This window comes from Stomoxys calcitrans, chromosome 4 (assembly GCF_963082655.1).
Source record: "Stomoxys calcitrans chromosome 4, idStoCalc2.1, whole genome shotgun sequence".
Classification (NCBI taxonomy): domain Eukaryota; kingdom Metazoa; phylum Arthropoda; class Insecta; order Diptera; family Muscidae; genus Stomoxys; species Stomoxys calcitrans.
The window spans coordinates 16,441,985-16,460,510 of NC_081555.1; the positions used below are offsets into that span (position 1 = coordinate 16,441,985).

An 18,526-nucleotide genomic window follows, 5' to 3' on the forward strand; every position below is an offset into this window, starting at 1 on the left:
TTATTGGAGCCCTCTATTGCGATGGTCACTAAAAAATTGCTGTTTGTGGGGTATTTTGGGAAAGGGGTAGACCCCCAGAAAATTGGTCCCGAAAATGGGTAGCAATTCTAGCTCTACACCCCAGTACCTTTCATTTAAGCCCCACATTGTCATGGTCGGTAAATATGCCCGATTTTGGTGTGTTTTGGGAATTGGTGGTCCCCCAAACACTAAGCCTGGAATATATATCAGCAACGTGCTCTATTCTCAAATATTTGAACCCCATATTGCCATTGGTCTCAAAATTGGATATCAAATTCGTTTTCTAATCTCAAATACCATTCACTAAAACCTCTTATTGAAAAGCCAGCAAATGTGTCCGGTTTGGGGTATGAGCCCTAAAAACTATCACTATCGAGCTCCACTCTTTTTAAGACCCAAATTGTCTTGGTGAGCAATTACGTCCTACTTGGGGGTTGTTAAGGTGGTGGGACGTCCCTTAGACAGTTGGTCCCTAATGTTGATATCAGTTACGTGGTCTACTTCCAAATACCTTTCATTTGAGCCCCATATTTCCATAGTCGGCAAACAAGACAGACTGGGGGGGTGTTTTGGAGGATGGGGCAGCAGCTCAGTGTCCTCGCCTTGAAAATGTATATCAGATTCGTGTTCTACTCTAAAATATCTCTTATTTGAGCCCCATATGGCAATGGTCAGCAAATACTTCCTTTTTGGGTATGGTTGTGGGGGTGGGGTGGCCCCGTAGACACTTTTCCCGAATATTGATATCAGTTTCCTGCTTTACTCCCAAAGACCTTTCATTTGAGCCCCATATTGCTATGGTCGTAAATTTGTCCTCTTTGGGGGATATTTTTGGGGAGGGACGGCCCCCCAAACACTTGGCCCCACATTTGGATATCAGATTCGTATTCTCAATAGCTCAAATAGCTTTTATTTAAGCCCCATATTGCCATGACTAGTAAATAAGTGCTGTTTGGGGGGTGTTTTGGGGGGTTGGAGTGGACCCCCAGAAATTAGGTCCCACATTTGGATATCAGATTCGTATTCTACTCGCAAATACCTTTCATTTGAGTCCCATATTGACATGGTCGGTAAATATGTCCGATTTAGGGGTATTTTAAAAACTTTTTATAGCTTCCACATCATAATATATATTTTCTTTATATTTTTAAAAAATTTGCAAAAAAAATTTTAAATAAATCGATATAGGTACCTACATAAGTCTGAAAAATCCAATATAAAATCATAGCAATAATAGTACTGACCTTATAGTTCATGCCATTCACTATGGTCTCACAACAAGGTTTCCACAACGCCTCATATATTTACAGCTAAATCTCTGTTGCCAAGACACTCAAATCCATAGCTAAGTCCATTCTAAACGAATAACACATTCTGCTATTTATTTTATACAGCACGAAATACAAATTGTTAGATCTCCTGTGCTGTTATTTGTCTTTACATATCGCTATGCACACATTCAAAGACAATTTCTTTTACATTCCAGACCATATCATGCCTCAACTGTTAACCAACCACTGTAACATATATTCGCTCAAACACTTTTATGTTATATACAAATGTTAGTCTCTCAACCACTGACATGCCTACCCTGCTAACAACATACATATTTCTTTTATGTGCTGCCACCCATGCGAACATAAAGATCTGTTCATCAAATCACTTCACAGCACCAGAACAGCTTTTGTTGTTTGTGTTATTGTTTTTTCCCTATCCTCATACACGCACTTGTTTTCTTTCACCAACGCTCACCTGTTGCCATGAATTGAACCATCAAAGACTTTGCTTTAGTCGGGGTGGTTTGTTTATACACTCGCGCAGCACGAAACACATAGCGATGCCAACAACGACGACGACGTCCGCAATTCTGCCGGCAGAACTATATGCACACGAAAGTACGAACACACGCGGACCCCAACAATGCTAATGAGCAGATGATTTTTTTAACAAATTCATATTTTGAGCCATACTGTACTGATTTTGTACATTTCATTTGGTTTTGTATTTGCAATTGGTAAGGGAACTTTGCTTTAACAAACGAATGACATGAATTTGACTTAAGTTACTTGGCAAATGCACAAACTAAAACAAAGAACAGGGCATAGGACTATTTTTAAGAGCTATCGATTATAACCATAAGTTTTAAATTTTTTTATGTTTTCTGTTTTCTTGATCTTTTCTTTGGATTTAGTCGCCCGCTAAATTTTTTCGATTGCTTGCTCCTTTTTTCCCCGAACTCTTCACTCAAAAGGTTTGCTACAACCTTTTCTTGTTTATTGCTTGCCTTCATTTACCGCGAAACCGAACACCAATTTTGCGGACCGTAATAGTTTTTCAAGTTTTTTTTTGGTTCTAACATGCACTCACGACACTAGTACCCACACGGCACACACGCAGTAACAAACGAACGAAAAGCAAAATGCATGGCAAACCTTTTTTGGGTATATTTTTAAGCAAAACATCTTTCAAATGGCTCATAACTATTTAGTTGTTCGGATTTTGTAGTTATTTTAACAATGCCTAGGTATTTTAATGTTTGACTTAACCGAAACCCGACCGCCGACCGTCCGTTTACCGTCTTTTCAATGTTCGCCCGCCGATCGATTATTAAGAACTAAAGAGTTTGCCAAAACTTCATTGATTTTATTGAACAGAATGTCTTGGAATTTTTCCAATACCCAAGATGCTCTTCTTTAAATTTGAGTTTTTAACACCCTTATGCTTGATGCCAAATCTAAAAGAGGGCATTTTGGCTTAAGCAATCTAAGCTCTTTACTTTTCCACTTAAGCATTGGAAACGGAAAAAGTGCCATTGAAGTTATGGGAGCTGCACTATCTCTCTCTGGCTTGCATTATTTTAGACTCTGCCTTGTACTCTAAAATTTTTAATCTTGATTAGTGGAAAAGCCAAAGAGAAGAAGAGAGAAAGAGAAGATTGTTGATGCTCACTAAATATTGGTAGGAGAAAAAGTGGAAACGAAAAGGGACTTAATGTTTTGTTCAGCCTTAGCCTTAGTAACAAAAGCATTCTATTGCTCTCAATGTTTACTGTAGGAAAAAGCTTTTTTCTCTTCTCTCATTTACAAAAAAAAAGAATGGTGCGAGAGCATTGAGTTAATTGTTGACGATTTTTTTCTTCGGATTTTGACTGGATAGAAGTTCTTTAGCATTCTAGAGTTGCCAACTTCAATTTTTATAGAATCTTTTGGTGATTGTTGCTAAGAGAAATTAGAAGAAGTATTTCGTTAAGAAGGTCAACAAAAAACGTTTAAAACTTATTTTTGTGAATATCATCGCTTTTCAACAGTTTCTAAAAAATAATTTTAAATACATTGAAATTTTTGGAAAAAACATCGATTTTGATAAACCAAAAAAAAAAAACGTCGCTGTACAGAAAAATTACGAAAACACTTAATTATGGGAACATTTTATAGTTCAGAATCTTTCAGTACTTTTTATAGCATAACAGATATTCGGTACAGTTTGAATTTTTATACCCACCACCATAGGAAGGGGGTATACTAATCTAGTCATTCCTTTTGCTGCACCTCTAAATATTCGCCCAAGACCCCATAAAGTATATATGTTCTTGATTGTCTCGACGTTCTGAGTCGATCCGTCCGTCTGTCGATAACACGATATCGGACGAACGCGTAAAACTAGCCGCTTGAAATTTTGCACAGATACTTAATATTGATGGTCGTTGGGGATTGCAAATGGGCCATATCGGTTTAGATTTGGATATAACTCCCACATAAACGAAAACTAAGTACCATGTAAAGAAACTCAAACTACAACAAGTAAACAGGCGTTAAGTTCGGCCGGGCCGAACTTTGGATACCACCTCGGGTATTTATGCAAACCACCTTTTCATCATAATTGGGTGAAAAATTCATAATTTATGCCCTCATAGCAGCTTTATCAAAATGTGGTCCGATTTGAACTTAATTCGACACGGATATTGAGTGGTCCAATAAGTACAAGTCATTGTTCAATTTTGTAGTACGAAAAAAATGGTCTTTTTAGTAGCCATATCCAAATATAGACCCATCTGAATTATAAACGACATTGATGTCTAAAAGCCTAAAATAAGTAAAAATGCAAATTGCAAATTTTGTCCATTAAAATTCACCTAAGGAACAGGGGCAAACTTCTCACATATCAATGAGTGCAGTGCGATTTAAGTTTCAGCTCAATGATAAGGGGCCTCCCTTGTATAGCCGAGTCCGAACGGCGTGCTGCAGTGCGACACCTTTTTGGAGAGAAGTTTTACATTGCATAGTACCTCACTAATGTTGCCTGCATTAGGAGGGGAAAACCACCGTTGAAAATTTTTTCTGATGGTCACGCCAGGATTCGAACCCAGGCGTTCAGCGTCATAGGCGGACATGCTAAACTCTGCGCCCCGGTGGCCTAACATAAGTCACTGTGGATTATAAATGTGTTTTTTTTATGGGGCAAAGACTTTAAATAGAGAGATCGGTCTATATGACAGCTATAACCAAATCTGGACCGATCTTGGCCAAATTGAAGAAGGATGTCGAAGGGCCTAACACAACTCACTGTCCCAAATTTCAGCAAAATCGAATAATAAATGTGGCTTTTATTGGCCTAAGAACCTAAATCGGCGGATCGCTCTATATGGCAGCTATATCCAAATCTGGACCGATCTTGGGCAAATTGAAGAAGGGTGTTGAAGGGCCAAACACAACTCATTGTCCTAAATTTCAGCAAAATCAGATAGTAAATGTGGCTTTTATGGGCCCAATGCCTTAAATCGAGATATCGGGCTATATGGCAGCTATATCCAAATCTGGACCGATCTTGGCCAAATTGAAGAAGGATGTCGAAGGGCCTAACACAACTCACTGTCCCAAATTTCAGCAAAATCGAATAATAAATGTGGCTTTTATTGGCCTAAGAACCTAAATCGGCGGATCGCTCTATATGGCAGCTACATCCAAATCTTTATCGATCTGGGCCAAATTGAAGAAGGATGTCGAAGGGCCTACACAACTCACTGTCCCAAATTTTAGCAAAATCAGATAATAAGTGTGGCTTTTATGGGTCTAAAACCCTAAACCGGCGGATTTGTCTATATGGGGGCTTTATTAAGATATAGTCCGATATACCCCCATCTTCGAACTTAACCTACTTATGGACAAAAAATCAATCTGTGCGAAAGTTCAGCTCAATATCTCTATTTTTAAAGACTGTAGCGTGATTTCAACAGACAGACGGACTGACATGGCTAGATCGTCTTAAATTTTTACGATGATCAAGAATATATATATTTTATAGGGTCGGAAGTAGATATTTCGATGTATTGCAAACAGAATGACAAAATGAATATACCCCCATCCTTCGGTGGTGGGTAAAAAAAATATCTGCAAATCCTAAAGAAGTACTGAAGGACTTTAATATATAAAATTTTGCCATAATTAAATTTTTGCGTGACTTGGCTGTACGGTGAATTAATGTTTTTTTTTAGTCAAAATCAACGTTTGTTTCCAAAAATTATAATGCATATACCATAAATTTTTAAAAGCTTCGACATGACTTTCAAAAAATATAAATTTAAAAGGTTTTTTGTTGACCTTCTTTATATTTACTGTTCCACACTTCTCAAAATACTTCATTCCATTTATCTTAGCATCAATCACCATAATATTGTATTAAAGTTAAGTTGGCAACTCTAAAATGTTAAAGAACTTCTATCCACACAAAATCTGCAAAAAAATCCTCTACAATCAACTCAATATTCCCCCACCATTCCTTTTTCAAAATTGAGAGAGAAGAGAAAAAAGCTCTTTTCAATATTCAACATTGGCAGCCTAGGCTGAACATAATATTAGGTCCCCTTTCGTTTCCTCTTCTCCTCCTTCCAATATTAAGTGAGCATCAACAATCTTCTCTTTCTCTCTTCTTCTCTTTGGCTTTTCCACGAATCAAGATTGAAAATTTTAGAGTACAAGGCAGAGTCTAAAATAATGCAAGCCAGAGAGAGATTGTGAATGTTCAGTTGAGGTGAGCAGGAGCTCCCATAACTTCAATGGCACTTTTTCCGTTTCCAATGCTTAAGTGGAAAAGGAAAGAGCTTAGATTGCGTAAGCCAAAATGCCCTCTTTTAGATTTCGCAGCAAGCCTAAGGGTGGTAAAAACTAAAATTTAAAGAAGAGCATCTTGACTATTGGAAAAATTCCAAGACATTCTGTTCAATTAAATCAATGAAGTTTTTGCAAACTATTTAGTTCTTAATAAGCGATCGGCGGGCGAACATTGAAAAGACGGTAATCGGACGGTCGGCGGTCGGGTTTCGGTTAAGTCAAACATTAGAATACCTAGGCATTGTTAAAATAACTACAAAATCAGAACAACTAAGCAGTTATGAGCTATTTGAAAGATGTTTTGTTTAAAAATATACACAAAAAAAAAGGTTTGCCATGCATTTTGCTTTTCGTTCGTTTGTTACTGCGTGTGTGCCGTGTGCGTACTAGTGTCGTGAGTGCATCTAAGAACAAACAAAACTCGAAAAAAAAACTATTACGGTCCGCTAAATTGGTGTTCGGTTTTCGCGATAAATGATGGCAAGCAATAAACAAGAAAAGGTTATATCAAACCTTTTGAGTGAAAAGTTAGGGGGAAAAAAATAGCAAGCAATCGAAAAAACTTAGCGGGCGACTTTATCAAAAGAAAAGTTCAAGAAAACAGGAAAAACAAAAAATTGTAAAGCTAATAGTTATAATCGTTGGCTGTAAAAATAATTCTATGCCTTATTCTTTGCTATAATTTTGTGTATTTGCCAAGTGACTTAAGTCAAATTCATGCCATTCGTTTGTTAAAGCAAAGTTCTTGTACCAACTGCCATACAAAAGCAATTGCAATGTGTAAAATCAGTACAGTATGGCTCAAAATATGAATTAAATAAAAAATCATCTTCTCATTACCATTGTTGGGGTCCGCGTGCGTTCGTTCTTTCGTGTGCATACAGTTCTGCCGGCAGAACTGTGGACGTCGTCGTCGTCGTTGTTGGCATCGCTATGTGTTTCGTGCTGCGCGAGTGTATAAACAAACCCCCTGACTAAAGCAAAGCTTTTGATTGTTCAACTCATGTCAACAGGTGAGTGTGGGCGAAAGTAAACAAGTGCGTATATGAGGATGGGGAAAAGCAAAAACACAAACAACAAAAGCTGCTCTGGTGGTATTGAAGTAATTTGATGAACAGATCTTTGTTTACGCAGGGGTGGCACATAACAGAAATATGAATGTTGTTAGCAGGGTAGGCATGTCAGTGGTTGGCAGAGTAACATTTATATATAACATAAAAGTGTTTGTGCGAATATATGTTACAGTGGTTGGTTAACAGTTGAGGCCTGATATGGTCTGCAGTGAAAAAGGAAATTGTCGTTGAATGTGCACAGCGATATGTAAAGCTAAAGACAAATAACAATAACAGAAGATCTAACAATTTGTATATTGTGGTGTATGAAATAAACAGCAGAATGTGTTATTCGTATAAAAAGGCTTAAATTTGGTTTTGTGAGTCTTGCCACAGGGATTTGGCTGTAAATACCTTTATGGGGCGTTGTGGAAACCTTGTTGTGAGATTATGGTGAATGAATGGCATGAACTTAGAGGTCAGTATTTTAATTGCTATGATTTTATATTGGATTTTACAGACTTATTAGGGTATACCGATTTATTTTGCATTTTTTTTTTTTATTTTCTAAATACAAATTAATTGTGATGTTTTTTTTGTTTTTATGCACCTTTACATTGGTCTCCAAATTTTTGAGAATTTCAAGAGAATTCTTTAGTTCAATAGTTAACTTTTTTAGAGTAATTAGTTGGGATTTAGGACTGCATATTGTAATGAGTTTCCTAAAAACTGTCATTTTCTACTAATATAGCCGTTTTCTTAGATCTTAAGATGTCTTAAGTGTAAAGTTTGTATAGGTACCAACCTTTCTTGTGCAAATTAACATTTTTAACCTTTGGTAAACATTAACAACTGCTTCGAACGTAACCTTAGAGAAAATATTTTTTTTTTAAAGAAAATTTTTGGAATGTTGATTTTAATAATCAGTTAACCGGTTTTTTTCTTTTCGAACTCTTGGGAAAATTATTTCTTTTTTTCAAAAATTGGTTTAAATTTTTTTGAATTATTAACAAACCTGTTTATACAGTTAGTTTTTCTGTAAAAGTAATAAGTAAAAGCTTGCTAAGTTCGGCCGGGCCGAATATTATATACCCTCCACCATGAATCGGATTTTTTTTTAATTCTTTGAATGACTTGTTAAGAATTGCGCCCTTCAAAAGCTCAAAAAGTCTAATCGGTAGATCGGTTTATATGGCAGATAAACCTGGTTATAAAAGAATTTGAACCATATATAGCACAATTGTTGGAAGTTATACCAAAAAACCACTTGCAAAATTTCAGTCAAATCGGACGATAATTGCGCCCTCTAAAGGCTTAAGAAGTCAAGAACCAAGATCGTTTCAAATCAAAACATGGACCGATTTGGCCAATTTACAATCCCAACCGACCTACACTAAAGAGAAGTATTTCCGCAAAATTCCAAGCACCTGGCTTTACTATTTTGAAAGCTAGCGTGCTATCGACTGCCAGACAGAGAGACGGACATGGCTAGATCGATATAGAATGTCATGACAAACAATAATATATATACTTTATGGGGTCATAGGCGCATATTTCTAGATGTTACAAACGGAATGACGAAATTGGTATACCCCCATCCTAGGGAGGGTATAAAAAGTCGAACAGTATATCCTTTTTTTCAGTTTCTGAGACAAAACGCATAAAGCGCGGTGACAGCATCTTAAAAGTGATTACAAAATTTTCTTAGTAATAATGAAAGAATTAATGAAATGTTCTGTGAAGACAAAAATTCAATGAAATTTTCTCTTACACAAAATTTCAATTAAAAATTTTCTTAACCCAAAATATGAATAAAATTTAATCAAAAAAATTTTTTTTTTATTTTCAAAGAAAAATGTTATTAAATGTTTTTAAAACAACTTTTTTCAAAAGGAAAAATTTTTAGAAATTCTAATCGGTTGAAGGAAAAGCATTTTGTTAAAACTTTTCCAATGAACAAACTCAATCAAATTTTCTTTAAAGACAAAAATTCGAAGCAATTTTTTTATAGAAAAACAAGTCAAAAAGGCAATAATAAGAAATTTGGATACCCACCACCTCGGGTATATATGTAAACTCCTTTTCGTCACAATTCGGTGAAAATTGGATTACTTAGGCACCCAAATTCGGCATGTTCATTGAGTGGTCTGCTATATAAAAGTGGCTTTTCAATTTCGTAGAACAAAATATTGGTCTTTTTGGCAGCTATATCCAAATATAAACCGATCTGTATCATATTAAGGTCGGACATCGAGAGGCTCAGAAAAACGCTTTGTTTCAAATTTTAGCGAAACCGGGTAATAAATATTGCTTTAAGGGTCTTCAGACCCTTTATCGGCAGATCGGTGTATATGACAGCTATATCTAAATATAGTCCGATCAGAACCATATTTAGGTCGGATATCGGGAGGCTCAGAAAAACTCACTGTTTCAAATTTTAGCGAAACTGATTAAGAAATAAATATTTTATGGTTTTCAGACCCTATATCGGGAGATCGGTCTATATGGCAGCTATATCTAATTATGGACCGATTTAATCCATATTGAGGTCAGATGTCGGGATGCTTAAAATAACTCACTGTTTCACATTTTTGCGAAATCGGTTAAAAAATAAAGCTTTTACGGTCTTCAGACCTTTTATCGGGAGATCGGTGTATCTGTCAGCTATATCTTAATATAGTCCGATCTGTACCATATTTTGATCAGATGTCGGGAGGCTTAAAATAACCCACTCTTGAAATTTTCGGCGAAATCGGATAATAAATAAATCTTTTATGGGCTTCAGACCCTTTATCGGGAGATCGGTCTTTATGACAGCTATAGCTAAATATACACCAATCAAATCCATATTTAGGTCAAATGTCGGGAGGCTTAAAATAACCCATTGTTGTAAATTTCAGCGAAATCGGGTAATAAATAATGCTTTTATGGGCTTCAGACCCTTAATCGGGACATCGGTCTATATGGTAACTATATCTAAATATGGACCGATCTTATCCATATTTAGGTCAGATGTCAGGAGGCTAAAAATAGCTCACTGTTTCAAATTTCAGCAAAATCGATTAAAAAATAAAGCTTTTATGGTCTTCAGACCCTTTATCTGGAGATCGGTCTATATAGCAGCTATATCCAAATATGGTCCTATTTGGCCCGTTCAAGAACTTAACCAGCTTGCATCAAAAAGACGCATATGTGCCAAATTTCAGCTCAATATCTCAACTTTAGAAGGCTCTAAAGTGATTACTACAGGCGGACGGGCAGACGGATAGACGTACAGACGGACAGATACACGGACATCTTTAAGTCGTCTTAGAATTTTACGACGATCCGAAACATATATACTTTTTAGGGTCGAAAATTGATATTTCAATGTGTTGCAAACGGAATGACTATTCATTTAGTCATTCCCCTATCCTATGGTGGTGGCTATGAAAAAGGTAGTTTTAAATTTTTGTTTTTTAAGTACAATTTTATCTGCAAAATTCCCAATTTTCGTTTACAATAAATTCAAAAATGTTACGCATATGCTGGGTAGCACCTCTGCTATAACCATTAAAAATTTTAAAGGGTTGTCTCTGTACGTTCTCAAACAACACATTTTTTACTTTTTCTTTCATTTTTTACTTTCTATCCCACAGTGTGTTTGCTTATTTTTTGCACTTAGGTCAAATAAAATCTAATTTTGGTCAGTTTCTCCATAACGAAGTTTCTGTATAACGAAGCATTTCGTTGGTCCCCAACTGCTACGCTTATAGAGAAGTTCGACAGTATATACCAAAAGTGTTTAAAAGCTGTTTAAAAGCTTTGACATGATATTCAAAAAAAATCATGTTAAAAGGTTTTTTGATGAACTTTTTTATATTTACCCTTTCAGATTTCTTAAAATACTTCATTTCATTTCTCTCAGAATCAATCACAAACAAATTCTATTAAATTTGAATTTGGCAACTCTTAAATGCTAAAGAACTTCTAACCAGTCAAAATCTGAAAAAAAAAATCCTCAACAATCAACTCAATGCTCCCCCACCATTATTTTTTTCAATAATGAGAGAAGAGAAAAAAGCTCTTTTCAATATTCAACATTGGGAGCTTAGGCTGAAAATAATATTAGATCCCCTTTCGTTTCCACTTTTACCCAAACCTATAATAAGTGAGCATCAACAATCTTCTCTTTCTCTCTTCTTCTCTTTGGCTTTTCCACACTAATCAAGATTGAAAATTTTAGAGTACAAGGCAGAGTCTAAAATAATGCAAGCCAGAGAGAGATAGTGAATGTTCAGTTGAGGTGAGCAACAGCTCTCTTAACTTCAATGGCACTTTTTCCGTTTCCAATGCTTAAGTGGAAAAGGAAGAGCTTAGATTGCGTAAGCCAAAAAAAAAAATTAGATTTGGCAGCAAGCATAAGGATTTTACAAACTAAAATTTAAAGAAGAGCATCTTGGCTCTTGGAAAATTCCAAGACATTCTGTTCACTAAAATCATTGAAGTTTTGGCAAACTCTTTAGTTCTTTATAAGCGATCGGCGGGCGAACATTGAATAGACGGTAAACGGACGGTTCGTCGGTCGGTTTTCGGTTAAGTCAAACATTAAAATACCTAGGCATTGTTAAAATAACTACAAAATCAGAACAACTAAGCAGTTATGAGCTATTTGAAAGATGTTTTGTTTAAAAATATACACAAAAAAAAAGGTTTGCCATGCATTTTGCTTTTCGTTCGTTTGTTACTGCGTGTGTGCCGTGTGCGTACTAGTGTCGTGAGTGCATCTAAGAACAAACAAAACTCGAAAAAAAACTATTACGGTCCGCTAAATTGGTGTTCGGTTTTCGCGATAAATGATGGCAAGCAATAAACAAGAAAAGGTTATATCAAACCTTTTGAGTGAAAAGTTAGGGGGAAAAAAATAGCAAGCAATCGAAAAAACTTAGCGGGCGACTTTATCAAAAGAAAAGTTCAAGAAAACAGGAAAAACAAAAAATTGTAAAGCTAATAGTTATAATCGTTGGCTGTAAAAATAATTCTATGCCTTATTCTTTGCTATAATTTTGTGTATTTGCCAAGTGACTTAAGTCAAATTCATGCCATTCGTTTGTTAAAGCAAAGTTCTTGTACCAACTGCCATACAAAAGCAATTGCAATGTGTAAAATCAGTACAGTATGGCTCAAAATATGAATTAAATAAAAAAAAATCATCTTCTCATTACCATTGTTGGGGTCCGCGTGCGTTCGTTCTTTCGTGTGCATATAGTTCTGCCGGCAGAACTGCGGACGTCGTCGTCGTCGTTGTTGGCATCGCTATGTGTTTCGTGCTGCGCGAGAGTATAAACAAACCCCCTGACTAAAACAAAGCTTTTGATTGTTCAACTCATGGCAACAGGTGAGTGTTGGCGAAAGAAAAAAAGTGCGTGTATGGGGATGGGGAAAAGCAAAAACACAAACAACAAAAACTGTTCTGGTGGTATTGAAGTGATTTGATGAACAGATCTTTGTTTACGCATGGGTGGCACATAACAGAAATATGAATGTTGTTAGCAGGGTAGGCATGTCAGTGGTTGGCAGAGTAACATTTATGTATAACATAAAAGTGTTTGTGCGAATATATGTTACAGTGGTTGGTTAACAGTTGAGGCCTGATATGGTCTGCAGTAAAAAAGGAAACTGTCGTTGAATGTGCATAGCGATATGTAAAGCTAAAGACAAATAACAGCACTGGAGATCTAAAAATTTGTATATTGTGCTGTATAAAATAAACAGCAGAGTGTGTTATTCGTATAAAAAGGCTTAAATTTAGTTTTGTGAGTCTTGCCACAAGGATTTGGCTGTAAATACCTTTATGGGGCGTTGTGGAAACCTTGTTGTGAGATTATGGTGAATGAATTGCATGAACTAAGAGGACAGTACTATTTTTGCTATGATTTTGTATTGGATTTTTCAGACTTATTTAGGTATACTGATTTATTTTGCATTTTTGCTTTTTGGAAATCTTCTAAATGGGTATATACAAATTTATTGTGATTTGATGTCTATATATATATATATTTCTTTTATTTTATATATGAATTATTATAAACTAAGGGTCATATTTACAAAACCTAATGTGGATTTGAAAAAGGTTTATTTGACATTTCTATTAAGTAAACCTGGAAATCTTTGACATTTCTATAAAGGAAATCTGGAGGCCAATGTAGTGCATCTTTTATCTTGACTTCTTGAGCCACTAGAGGTCGCAATTCTTATCCGATTTGGCTGAAATTTTGCATGAAGTGTTTTGTTATGTTTTCCAACAACTGTGCTAGGTATGGTACAAATCTGTTCATAACCTGATATAGCTGTCATATAAATCGATCTGGGTTCTTGACTTTATGAGCCTCTAGAAGGTGCAAATATTATTTGGTTTGGGAAAAATTTTGTATATCGACTTCTCCCATTATCATCAGCACTATCTAAGAAGTTTGCTCGAAATCGGTTAAGATTGAGATATAGCTTCCATATATATGTTTGTCCAATTTTGAGAAATATTGCAATAAATTGCTCATTTGTTAGCCGATTCTCTCTTAATTTAGCAGGAAGTATTTTCTTATGACTCTCTACATTACTGGTGAATTTCATAGAAATCGGCCCAGATTTAGATATAGCTGCGATATATGTATATCGCCTGTTTTTCACTCAAAAAGGCACTGCAAGCGCAATTGTTTACCAATCTTGCCAAAATTTTGCACAAAGCTTTCCTCGACGACTACCACAATATCTAAGAACTTTGATCGAAATCGGTTCAGAATTAGATATGGCTCTCATACATATGTTTGTCAGATTTTGGACCCGTATAAGGTCAACCGTTGTTATTACAATTTAAATGTAATTGCTCTAAATTTGATACGGATTGTATAATAAACCATCTGTAAACATCCGCCGAGGTCCATTGAAAAGTGGTTCAGAATTAGATATAGCTCCCACTTTGTATATAAAGGGTAGGTGTAGGGTATTATAAAGTGGCACCGCCCGAATTTTGCTTTTCCCTGGTTTACAATTTGTCTTAGGGCTTTGATGTATTACACACAGCTTTTATAGAAAAACTAAAGGAAAACTTAGCACCATTCAAAAGTTCAAACTACAAAAAAAATCTGTAATCCTTTAAAAAGAACTGAAAGAATCTAAAATAAAAAAATTTTGTCATAATTAAATGTTTGCGTAACTTGGCTATACGGTGAAGCTCTTTATCAAAATCTATGTTTCTTTCCAAAAATTTTAATGTATATGCAAAAATTGTTTAAAACCTTTGACATGATATTCAAAGAAATAACGTTTTTGTTGACCTTCTTTATGTTTACTGTTCTAGACTTCTAAAAATACTTCATTCCATTTCTCTTAGCATCAATCACCAAAATATTCTATTAAAGTTGAAGTTGGCAACTCTTAAATGCTAAAGAACTTCTAACCAGTTAAAATCTGAAAAAAAAAATCCTCAACATTTAACTCAATGCTCCCCCACTTTTATTCTTTTTGAATAATGAGAGAAGAGAAAAAAGCTCTTTTCAATATTCAACATTGGCAGCTTAGGCTGAACATAATATTAGGTCCCCTTTCGTTTCCACTTTTACTCCTACCAACAATTAGTGAGCATCAACAATCTTCTCTTTCTCTCTTCTTCTCTTTGGCTTTTCCTTGAATCAAGATTGAAAATTTTAGAGTACAAGGCAGAGTCTAAAATAATGCAAGCCAGAGAGAGATAGTGAATGTTCAGTTGAGGTGAGCAGCAGCTCCCTTAACTTCAATGGCACATTTTCCGTTTCCAATGCTTAAGTGGAAAAGGAAAGAGCTTAGATTGCGCAGACCAAAATGCCCTCTTTTAGATTTGGCAACAAGCCTAAGGGTTTTAGAAACTAAAATTTAAAGAAGAGCATCTTGGCTATTGGAAAATTCCAAGGCATTCAGTTCAATGAAATTTTGGCAAACTCTTTAGTTCTTAATAAGCGATCGGCGGGCGAACATTGAAAAGACGGTAAACGGACGGTTCGGCGGTCGGTTTTCGGTTAAGTCAAACATTAAAATACCTAGGCATTGTTAAAATAACTACAAAATCAGAGCAACTAAGTAGTTATGAGCTATTTGAAAGATGTTTTGCTTAAATATATACACAAAAAAAGGTTTGCCATGCATTTTGCTTTACGTTCGTTTGTTATTCCGTGTGTGCCGTGTGCGTACTAGTGTCGTGAGTGCATATATGTAAGAACAAAAAAAGAAAAACTCGAAAAAAACTATTACGGTCCGCTAAATTGGTGTTCGGTTTGCGCGATAAATGATGGCAAGCAATAAACAAGAAAAGGTTGTAACAAACCTTTTGAGTGAAAAGTTCGGCGGAAAAGTAGCAAGCAATCGAAAAAACTTAGCGGGCAACTTTATCAAAAGACAAGTTCAAGAAAACAGGAAAAACAAAAAATTGTAAAGCTAATAGTTATAATCGTTGGCTGTAAAAATAATCCTATGCCTTATTCTTTGCTATAATTTTGTGTATTTGCCAAGTGACTTAGGTCAAATTCATGTCATTCATTTGTTAAAGCAAAGTTCCCTTACCAACTGCAAACAAAACCAATTGAAATGTATAAAATCAGTACAGTATGGCTCAAAATATGAATTAAATAAAAAATCATCTGCTCATTACCATTGTTGGGGTCCGCGTGTGTTCGTTCTTTCGTGTGCATACAGTTCTGCCGGCAGAACTGCGGACGTCGTCGTCGTCGTTGTTGGCATCGCTAAGTGTTTCGTGCTGCGCGAGTGTATAAACAAACCCCCTAACATTTGTATATAACATAAATGTGTTTGAACGAATACATGATTACAGTGATTGGTTAACAGTTGAGGCCTGATATGGTCTGCAGTGAAAAACGAAATTGTCGTTGAATGTGCATAGGGATATGTAAAGCTAAAGACAAATAACAGCACTGGAGATCTAAAAATTTGTATATTGTGCTGTATAAAATAAACAGCAGAGTGTGTTATTCGTATAAAAAGGCTTAAATTTAGTTTTGTGAGTCTTGCCACAAGGATTTGGCTGTAAATACCTTTATGGGGCATTGGGGAAACCTTGTTGTGAGACTATGGTGAATGAATTGCATGAACTTAGAGGTCAGTACTATTTTTGCTCTGATTTTGTATTGGAATTTTCAGACTTATTTAGGTATACCGATATATTTTGAATTTTTTTTTTGAAATTTTCTAAATGGGTATATACAAATTTATTGTGATTTGAAGTCTATATATATATTTCTTTTATTTTATATATTAATTATTATAAACTAAGGGTCATATTTACAAAACCTAATGTTAATTTGAAAAAGGTTTATTTGACATATCTATTAAATCAATCTGGAAATCTTTGACATTTCTATAAAAGAAATCAGGAGGCCACCGTCAAACTTAAAATTTCATAAAATTTTGTTTTGTGCATCTTTCTTCATTGGTCTCCAAGTTTTTAGGGATTTCAGGCTGACTTTTAGGCCTTTTAGTTAACTTTTTTAAGGTCATTAATTGGGTTTGAGGACAGCATGTTGTAATGAGTTTCTTAAAAATTGCAATTTTTTACTAATATAGCCGTTTTTTAAGATGTAGAATCTCTAAGTGTGAGGGTTTTATAACATTTTTGTGCAAATTTACATTTTTAACCATTGGTAAACATTAACTTAAGACAACTGCTTTGAACATAACCTTTGAGAATTTTTTTTTTTAGAAATTTTTTGGATAGTTAGTTTTTAGTAGGGTGATCAGTAAATCGGATTTTTTCTAAAAACTATTTTCGATTTTTTTTATAAAAAATAGGTTTAAGATTTTGAGATTAAAAAAAAACCTTAAACCAGTTAGTTTTTTTATAAAAGTAAAGAGTCGACCAGCATATTGTTTTTTCAGTTTCTGAGACAAAATTCATTTAGAGCGGAGACAGCATCTAAGAAATTTTTACAAAATTTTCTCAGATGGCAAGATGTTCAATGAAATGTTCTCTAAAGCCAAAATTGCAACGAAATGTTCAATAAAGGCAAAATTTCAATGAAATCTCCTCTTAAGGCAAGATTTCAATGAGAATTCTTTTAACATAAAATATAAACCAAATTCGATAAAAAAAATTTAAAATTTAAAGAAATAAGTAAAAGCGTGTTAAGTTCGGCCGGACCGAATCTTATATACCCTCCACCATAAATCGCATTTGTCGAGCTCTCTTCCCGGTATCTCTTTTTAGGCAAACAAAAGGTAAAAGAAAACAATTTTCATGTTATTGTAACAATATCAAGTTATTGTTAATTTCGGACCATAATTCAATTGAATATTGGAGACAATAGTAGAACTCATTATGTAAAATTTCAGCCAAATCTAGTAAGAATTACGCCCTTTAGGGGCTGAAGAAGTAAAATAGGGAGATCGGTTTATAGGGGAGCTGTATTAGGCCTTAAACCGATTCAGACCATATTCGACACGTACGTTAAAGGTCATTAGAGAAGCCGCTGTACAAAATATCAGCCAAATCGGATAATAATTGCCCACTTTAGAGGCTCAAGAAGTCAATATCCCAGATCGGTTTATAAGGCAGCTATATCAGGTTATGGACCATTTTTAACACAGTTATTGAAAGTCAAAACAAAACACTTCATGCAAAATTTCAGCCAAATCGGATAAGAATTGCGCCTTCTAGTGGCTCAAGAAGTCAAGATCCAAGATCGGTTTATATGGCAGTTGTATTATGTCATATGTCATACAAAACACGTCATGCTAAGTTTGCTCGAAATCGGTTAAGATTGAGTTATAGCTTCCCTATATATGTTCGTCCGATTTTGAGAAATATTGCTATAAATTGCTCATTTGTTAACCGATTCTCTCTTAATTTTGCGGGAAGTATTTTCTTATGACTCTCGACATTACTGGTGAATTCCATAGAAATCGGCCCAGATTTAGATATAGCTGCCATATATGTATATCGCCTGTTTTTCACTTAAAAAGGCACTGCAAGCGCAATTGTTTACCAATCTTGCCAAAATTTTGCACAAAGCTTTCCTCGACGACTACCACAATATCTAAGAACTTTGATCGAAATCGGTTCAGAATTAGATATGGCTCTCATACATATGTTTGTCAGATTTTGGACCCGTATAAGGTCAACCGTTGTTATTACAATTTAAATGTAATTGCTCTAAATTTGATACGGATTGTATAATAAACCATCTGTAAACATCCGCCGAGGTCCATTGAAAAGTGGTTCAGAATTAGATATAGCTCCCACCATATATTTAAAGGGTAGGTGTAGGGTATTATAAAGTTGGCACCGCCCGAATATTGCTTTTCCCTGGTTTACAATCTGTCATA

The 18,526-nt window shown here is 35.2% G+C and overlaps 1 protein-coding gene across 2 annotated transcripts in view; it reads left to right on the top strand.

Moving 5' to 3' along the window:
- The first annotated feature begins 7,005 nt into the window (after positions 1-7,005).
- The window catches only part of LOC106084131 (uncharacterized), a 700,945-nt gene continuing 689,424 nt past the window's right edge, over positions 7,006-18,526 (top strand). The window contains exon 1 of one of the 2 annotated variants that reach the window (XM_059366369.1): positions 7,006-7,141. The gene's annotated coding sequence lies outside the window, so the exon portion shown is untranslated. Of the gene's footprint in view, positions 7,142-12,498; positions 12,558-18,526 lie in introns of those variants that run through there. The other variant, XM_059366371.1, reaches the window with a different exon arrangement.